This window comes from Macaca thibetana, chromosome 11, assembly GCF_024542745.1.
Source record: "Macaca thibetana thibetana isolate TM-01 chromosome 11, ASM2454274v1, whole genome shotgun sequence".
Classification (NCBI taxonomy): domain Eukaryota; kingdom Metazoa; phylum Chordata; class Mammalia; order Primates; family Cercopithecidae; genus Macaca; species Macaca thibetana.
Window position 1 is genome coordinate 24,584,153 of NC_065588.1, and position 8,878 is coordinate 24,593,030.

The 8,878-nt window shown below is 39.1% G+C and overlaps 1 protein-coding gene across 16 annotated transcripts in view; it reads right to left on the bottom strand.

Moving 5' to 3' along the window:
- The window catches only part of SOX5 (SRY-box transcription factor 5), a 1,034,891-nt gene that overhangs the window by 955,401 nt on the left and 70,612 nt on the right, over positions 1-8,878 (bottom strand). The window lies entirely within an intron of this gene.

Below are 8,878 nucleotides of genomic sequence, written 5' to 3' on the forward strand. Positions count from 1 at the left end.
GCCTCTCAGCCTCTTAGCAAAGTTGCCTGCCGACATAGGTCAATTTACCTATGATGGTGGTAAGTTTATGGCATCAGTCCCACCTTACCTAATTGTTCACGTGAGCTGCTGAACACTTAGCTACCGGGTGACAATAATTTGGCTCCAATGAGTGTAAATTGGATGTAAATTAGTTTTCCTGAGTATTTTTCATATTTTGAACTGCACACAGGAAGCTGATTTTATGAACACACTTTCTGCACTCTCTTTAGTAATTCTCAAACAACACGTGAAGTCTTCAAAGTGCTTTTTCTCAAGTATTTTCAAATCATTCTTTATGTAAGAAAATGTGCTGAATCAGATACATATTATGTCACAGAAACAGAGATAAATTTTATTTGTATTGTCCATTACATTCTGAGTTTGCATATGCTGCTGACTTAAAAGTGCTGTGAGAAATTTGCAATGTTTATATTATTGATAAACATCATTTTGTCTGTATGGAGAGTCCTAGGTCTCAAAAGCCTTACCAAAGAGTAAATTTGGCTATCTATCATGTCTCTTACCATAGTACTCATTTAGCCAAGCTGTGTATATTTAGTTCTTCTAATATTTTCTCATAAGTCAATCCCTTCGACTCATTAATCTTGCTACTTGTCTCTGATTGTTTCCATTTGGTTTACTAGCAAGGCAGAATCTTCTAAAACTTTCCCCTCTTCTTAATTTCATTCAAAGAATTATAAACTGCTTGAGGGCAAGGACCACATTTTCCTGAGTTAAAAATGAGTCACAGAAATAAGATGATTTATTGGAGATAATCTTGAATCACCCTGCCGCCTTTTACTAGCTGACACTGTTTTAAATTATATTAATTAGGAACACTACATGTGTTGCTTCTTTCTTTCAGAAAACAGTAAATCACAGCTGATCACCTTCAGATCTTTGGACTACGGAGGGCCTATGTGTGTGCGTCCATGTTTGTGTATGTGTTATTGTTCGTGTGTGTGTTGGGATTTCTTACTATTGTTGAATGACCTGTGATGAAATAACTCTCTTAAAGAAATTAAATTACATTTTCCCAGTGGGAATTAACATTGTACATGCATCATAACAAACAGCCCTCGTTTTCCTTGAGAAAATCATGTCAAAAAGATTTCTGAAATCACTTTCCAGTGAACACTCAGGACCTTTTTCCATCAAATTATGATAGCGTTAATTAACTTACATTCTTCTGAACCCCCTGTTTTGCACAAAGTTGAATCCAGAAGTTTAAATCTGGAAGTAGATATAAAACATAAGTAAATTATAAAATTAAATAATGTAAAACCCTTTACTAAAGATCATTTTTTAAAACATATGGAAAATAAATACTTTTGTATTCAGAGTGGTGAGAAACTCTGAGGGTTAGAAAGATAAAAAGTTGATCCAGGAGTTGGAATTTAAGGGAGGATTTACAAGGTTCGGACAGATGGAGAAAGGAATAAGAGTATTTAGGTACTGGGAAAATGGTTTGCACAGAAAAGTGGAGATGGGTTCAAGCAAAATAGAAGAAGGAAACACAAGTTATTCAACAGAACACTAAGAATACATCACAGCAGAACAAAACCAGTAAAATGTGAATACCGCATCCCAACAAACAATAACGAAAACATAGGCCAGATGATTAAAATAACATTTGGAGGATTCTCGGCTTCAACTTATATAAATAATTTCATGATTTTTCTAGCCTTCACAATCAAAACCTCCATCTTAGAAGCTATTAAAAATAACTTTACCAGTATTTCGGATTAGGATATGAGTAGCTTAGAAACGGCATTAAAAGCACAGAACTGTCCGAGCAAATTGTGAAAAACGAATTGGTTGAAAGTTAAAAAAAATTTTAGTGATGTAGGGGAAAATGACTCGACCAGAAAGGTTCCAATTCACAGTTTCTCTGCCTTTAGCTTTCTGTGTGGCAACTACTCTGTAATTGGTCTTTTTTTTTTTTTTTTTTTTTTTTTTTGAGACGGACTCTCGCTCTGTCGCCCAGGCCGGAGTGAAGTGGCCGGATCTCCGCTCACTGCAAGCTCCGCCTCCCAGGTTCACGCCATTCTCCTGCCTCAGCCTCCCGAGTAGCTGGGACTACAGGCGCCCGCCACCTCGCCCGGCTAGATTTTTTTGTATTTTTATCAGAGACGGGGTTTCACCGTGTTAGCCAGGATGGTCTCGATCTCCTGACCTCGTGATCCGCCCATCTCGGCCTCCCAAAGTGCTGGGATTACAGGCGTGAGCCACCGCGCCCAGCGGTTTTCTTTTATCTGTAAAATACTTACAATAACAAGTACCCTTACCATTTGTTATGATGACTAGGGGGAAAAAATGTATCTAAAGAGCACCTAGAAATAAATGTGTGGTCTCTAATAGGTATCAATAATAGGTAACTATTACTATTATGTACTTTTCCACACTAAGGCCTATAATATGATTAAAAATGTTTTTATCATCCCTCCCCTCAACCCTAAAATGCTTGTCTTCCTTTTTCCATCTGTCAAAAACATGTGGGTCTTCCAAGCAGCCACATTTTACACATATTCGGTACATGCCTCCTGCCAATATTTTTTTCCCTGCAGGCCTTTTCAATTTTTATAAATGTTTTGAGATGCAACATATATAACAGATAAACTGACAATCCATATACCTTTCTGTTGTTGTTGTTGTTGTTGTTGTTGTTGTTGTTGTTGTTGTTGCTGCTGCTGCTGCTGCTGCTGAGGCAGGGTATCTGTTGCCCAGGCCGGAATGCAGTGGTCCCATCATAGTTCACCGCAGCCTCAATCTCCTAGGCCCAAGCCATCCTCCTGCCTCAGTCTTCCAAGTCACTGGGACTACAGGCACTAATTTTTAAATTAATTTTGTAGAGACAGGGTCTTTCTGCGTTGCCCAGGCCAGTCTCAAACTCCTGGCCTTAAGCCATCCTCCCACCTTGGCTTCCCTAAGTGCTGGGATTATAGGCATGAGCCACTGCACCTGGCCCCCTATACCTTTCAGTAGATAATGTGAAACTCAAGAATCTCAAAACCTGAAGACTTAGAAGTAACCTGGTCCAGCCACTACCCGAAGTGTGAGTTTCTTCTCTAACGTCCCACCAAGTAATTAAATTAGCCTGTGTGGAATATGTCCAGGAAGCGCACTCTTTCTAATGGAAGCCAGCTCCAGTCTGAAGCAGTTACAATGGTTACAGTTACAGTTACTTTGACGGAGCCCACTATACCTGACTCCCTCTAAAAACTGCATAAGAAAGAAATCTAGGTACACTTATGTGCACAAGTCGTTCCCATTTGGGATCTACCTTGTCCCCTCTGGCCTCTCTTCTGGATCTTTCTCAAGCCCCCTCATCATTCTGGTGACTATCTCCTCAAATTCTTTAAAGCTATGACTTAAAGCTAGTTAAAAATAAGACTCCTAGAATGTAACAGAGTAGTTTCAGGCCCGCATCAGCAAAACAGCTCTTTTTCTAGATGTTCAACTTCTGTCGACGTGACCCAACGTCATTCTAGTTTCGGGCACAGCCTAAGCAATGTTACCAACACCACAATGTCAACACGTACTGAGTCCCTTAAAACCATTACACTCTTTCTGTCCCTTGTAATATGAGGAAATCACTTCTTCACCATCTCCGTGTGTGTAGACTTGACGTTGATCCCAGCAGCAATGACCTTCCATTCCCCCCAGCTGAGACGAATTTGCACCCTGATACTGCTAAACAACATACTGCTCATTTATTCCAGGCTGGTAGGCTCTTCAAATGTGCTCATTCTAGCAGCTCATGGGGAGAGTGAGTTATATATTATGGTCAGGGACACAGCCCTCTGGGCAAGACTCTAGAAGTTTTCACAATTACATCAATCCATGGAACCAGCATTCTGTGTCTCTAATGTTAAATAATTCTAAAGAATATTTAAACTTCTGATTTGCTAAAATGAAAATTTGATCAAAGAAGTTGATTAAAGCTTTTCATTGAACATCCTAGCTCCCTGCACCCCACTATATCTGTGAATTAGCCTTTGAAAACACTGTAGATTTCCAAATAATCTAGAATTAGAACCAATAGATTTATGTCTCATTTCATGTATCTGACAACAGAAGTTAAATTTAAAAGCTTAGGAAAATGTTTATTTATAATTTTAAGTTTTTCAAATTAAACTACATTATATTTTCTAAATATCATCAGTGCTTCTTTTATAAAACGCAAAAGGTAAATACCATAAGGGGACTGTATACAGGAGAGATTCGGTCGACAGGATATTTTATGAATGTTCATTGAAAAGTATGAGGGGCTGGATTTGCAAGGAGACAAAATTTTTCCCTACTATTCTTTGAATATATTAAATAGCACATTTCTTCATTTTAAAAATATGCAAGTTAAAATCCCCCTTAAGACTCCATTTAAGACGGAGCTATTCCAGAGGAACGAAAATTACCTCTGTTTAACCGACATTCAACTTTTGGAGATATTTCTCCCAAGAAAAGGCTGTGAATATTGAATTGTGGAGCTCGTTCAAAGAGGCTGTCATCACCACAGCTTCTGTCTGCTTTACTGGAGAGCCAGCTGCCAGAAGAGGAGTGAGTGCCTCTACCATCAGGTTCATAGTACCCAGTGTCCTCTTTCTTTTCCCCCCAAAGACAAAAACTTTCAATAGAATTTTACAGTTTGGACAACATAAGGATTCAGTACATTCCAAACCCAAGGAACAGAAGATAAGCATAGAGTTCTCATCCCTCTTCCGTAGCAGGATTAGGGAACAGCTTTATTGCCCAATTGAAACACAGTAGAGGAAAACTATATGACTATTATTTCCCTGGAGCAAAATTAAAACATTTAGTTTTTCGTTTGTTAAACTGTCAAAAGATGTGGGCTTTTAAAAAGAGGAAAAAAAAATGCAGACAGTTGAATGAATCATCATGGATCTATTCAAGTGTGATTTAAAATGCTTGCTTTTACTTCAGATTTTTAAAAAACTCTTCAACCCTTTATACTATAGGCCATGTCCTATTATTTATTTGTTGCAATGAGTTGCCAGGTTCCCAGATACAATGCATGTCTGATCAACGTGTTACAAAAAGATCTACAAAGCAGGGTGTGGTAGCTCACTCCTGTAATCCCAGCACTTTGAGAGGCCAAGGCAGGAGGATTGCTTGAGGCCAGGATTCAAGACCAGCCTGGGCAACATAACAAGACCCTGTCTCTCCAAAAAAATAAATTATCTGGGTGTGGTGGTATGTGCCTGTAGTCCCAGCTACTTGAGGGGCTGAAGCCAGGGAGATTGCTCAAACCCAGGAGTTCAAGGTTACAGTGAACTATGATGGCACCACTGCACACTAGCCTGCGTGACAGAGTGAGATCCTGTCTCAAAAAAAGAAAAAAAAAAATCTACAAAATATTACTCAATCTGCAGTAGTCAGATCTGACTAGAAATTTTCACATTTAATTTTGAAGATGTTCAATATCTAACCTTTTATTTTGTCCTAAGTAACAAGTGTAAGTATTTAAAAATCCTCCTGAAACCCCAACCCCACTCTTACCCAGACTCTTAAAACCATCCACTCCAAATAATCAAAGCTAGATTGTACTCTGAAGCACGAAGGTGATGTTAGGTGATTTCCATTAAGCAGCATTATCCTAAATCTAACACGGAATCCAAAAAGCATCGCAAGTTAATTTTAATCTCTTAGAGATTTCAAGGATTCTATATTTTAAAAATATTAGAATAGAAAGTTAAAGATGGGATGGAATGATATCCCAGAGAACTATATTTATTGTGTTAATGTACCATTTGTCTTCTGGGCAAGCAACTAAAGGTCATTTGTTCTTCATGGCAAGGGTTGAAAATAGTTTGCATTGGAGGTCTAACTTAGAGGACCAATGTGAAACCCCTTAGGCCTAAAGTGACCTTTTTATGCCAACACACATGTCCAAATCTCTTAAAGAGGCGAGCAGTGATGTTTGCACTCAGATTTTCAGTTACTTCAACTCCCTTTTCCTAACTGACTCTGATGGAGAAATTGGAATCATTTCCTTCATGTAGATCTCAGTATACTTGTTCAACTATCATAGCCAGGTATCACAGTCAAATATTGGACTGAAGAGGGGCCAAGTTTTCAAGCCTACATTTGCCAAATGAGAGGGAGAGTATGGGAGAGAGAGGCACGTGGTGAAATCTGTTTGGGGGTGGGAAGTTGCTTCCTTTCCCTGGGGGTCTAAGTGGGCTTGTGGGAGACTGTTCAGTTATCCCACAACTGTGCCTGGAAGAAACCTAAGGCCTAGAGAGAGCATGCCTTCTTCAGAAGAGTAAGGATCTGAAGAAAGAGGAATAAAGAGAGAAGGTGATAAGGCCTACAATTAAGGTTGATGGCGATTTCACTTGACAAAAATCTTCATGCTTCCAAATAGCCAGGAACTTTAGGAATTCTTGCCTCTAGATCACTTAATAAAAAGAATTGTCGAGCAGTGGAAAAGTTGCCATCTTCAGTTACATCTATCCCCTTAACATTTACCCGTTTTTCAGGTGGCAAGTTGGCCATATTCCTGCCATCCTAAGGCAGGGCAGCCGCACACCACTTACCAGCAAACAAGACTCTGATGGCTACAAAGGGGTGTATGCTTTAACTTTCTCTTCCACATCAGCTGGGACTGACTTTTCTCTCAGGCTTTGCTAACTACACGTCGGGATTCCTGCCTAAGAAACATAGTCCATAACTGCACCCAAAACATTTTCTAACTTTTCATGTGATGTTTAAAGACACCTAGTTTCAAGTTAACTCAGTACTGCCCACAGAGACAGAAGGCAAAATCAGCGCCGAAGCCCTCACAGCAAACCTCCCTTGGGTTCACAAGTCTTACTGCAGTGGATGGCAGGCAGTCTTCATACATTCAGCGCGCTGCTTTGCCACATTTGGGTGACAAAACAATGACACAGAACAGATGCTGCAAGGAAGACAGGAGGGACCATTTGTTCTATAACTCAGCTTTCTTCGGGTTACGTAGTCTGTCATTATGTAGAGCAAGAAAAGTACCCATGGCACCTAGAACAGATTCAGATTTTAGTTTAAACTTGTACAGAGTTCTTAATCAAAGAAAAGAATTGTGTCTTGGAATTTTGCCTTGTGATTTCCCAAGATTGTTCTCAAGATGGGCATTGAACAGTCAGGGGTAAAAAAGGAAATAGATGGCTTTTATAGTACTTTCCATATCATTTTCCTTCTATTTACAATAAAGTAAATGAGGCTGTTACTTCTTTACAAAGCATTTTCTTTAAAGATGACCATTACTACCATGCAAGCACATTTGGAAACAGGTATGAAACCAGTGTGCCCAACTGTGGCTGAAACCCAAACAGCAATTTTTTTCCACTGACACAGGAAAATTCAGGCAAAAAAAAAAAAAAAAAATGGTTACATGGGCAGCTCACAGTTTCTTTTGGAACGCTTTCATGGAAATTCAGGCTGTATTTGATACACACACCATATTTTTTTAATGGTGTTGTGTGGGTGGGTTGGAGGCACATGAAGAGCTCCAAAATCCATATAAATATCCAAAACCAGAATGGAGAAACTCTCTCATTTCCTTTTTATTGTCTATTGCTCATTTGCTAACGGTTACTTGAAGCATGATACTCTAATATTCCTTTTATGCCTCTTTTAACTTAAACAATATAGCACCAAGCCTCTAAAACACATGGCTAAAAAATGATATCACTCCCTCAAAAAGATTTTTAAAATAACAAAATAGCAAAAGAGCTGCCACATTCCAAATAAGAGGTGAGGCAGGCTTACCCCCATTCGTTTCATCCCAAAGCCAACCAACATAGACAAACCAACCGACCAACAAAAACCCAGTATCTCTTTCTTTCTTCCCTGCCTTCTTTCCTTCTGTCTTCATGCCAGGGTGGCTGCCTGGGTGGTAGCCATTCATGCTGGCTTGTGTGTGCTTGGAGTGAAGGGCCTAGTTAATGGGAAAATTACAGATGACTTTGTATGGTGGGTTCTGTGATTTACACTTGCGGTAAAACCCAAGGCAACTGATCTGTAACTCTGACTTGAATTGAGCCCTTACATGGAAATTTTTCCTGCTTGTGGCAGTACCTAAAACCAGCTTTCTGGGAAGGGCTCAAGATCCTACTCTTCCTAGAGCAGCCTTTGCCAGGGTATTTTAACCTCTTTTACTATACCAATCATGATAGTCCTGAACATCCCTCTCACACCTGTTACCAAAGCAATGTTCACTAGAGTCACTTGCTAGTGTTTGGTAAAAAAAAAAAAAAAAAAAAAAAAAAAAAAAAAAAAAAAAACTCAACTTATGCAGAATGATAAATCATGGATTTTGAATGTTAGAAATAATATTTGAACCAAATTTTTAAAGTAAAAATGCAAAAAAGTCCTTTGAAGCACAGAGGTAACTAAAGCACATTAAATGGACCAATACAGCAAAGCATAAACAAGAACAAGGAGATAAAGAAATAATGAGGGGGGAAAGGAGTGAATATAACAAGACCTGATAAACACTGGGTTCACATTTGAAATCCAAGACCATCTACTGCATTTAACCAGTGCACCAAAAGTATGTATGTAGAGGAACTCAGTCTATCTTTCTTAGACTGTTCTTCCTCATGGCAAAGGAAAACACTTTGTCTTTTACTGTTGTAGGGACACACTGTTCCACACTCCAAGCAGAGTTTTTCCTTTGTTTTTGTTTTTGTTTTTTTTAAAGGTGAACTATGAGCCAGCAGGTTGCCACATGTTCAGAACGCATTTGTTGAATTCGGAACCTAAGATCTTCACTCCATTTAATTGCTTTGAGACAATAAAGTATGAACAACTGGTTAAAGCAAGAGCTACAAGCAGACACACATACATTCTCACCCAC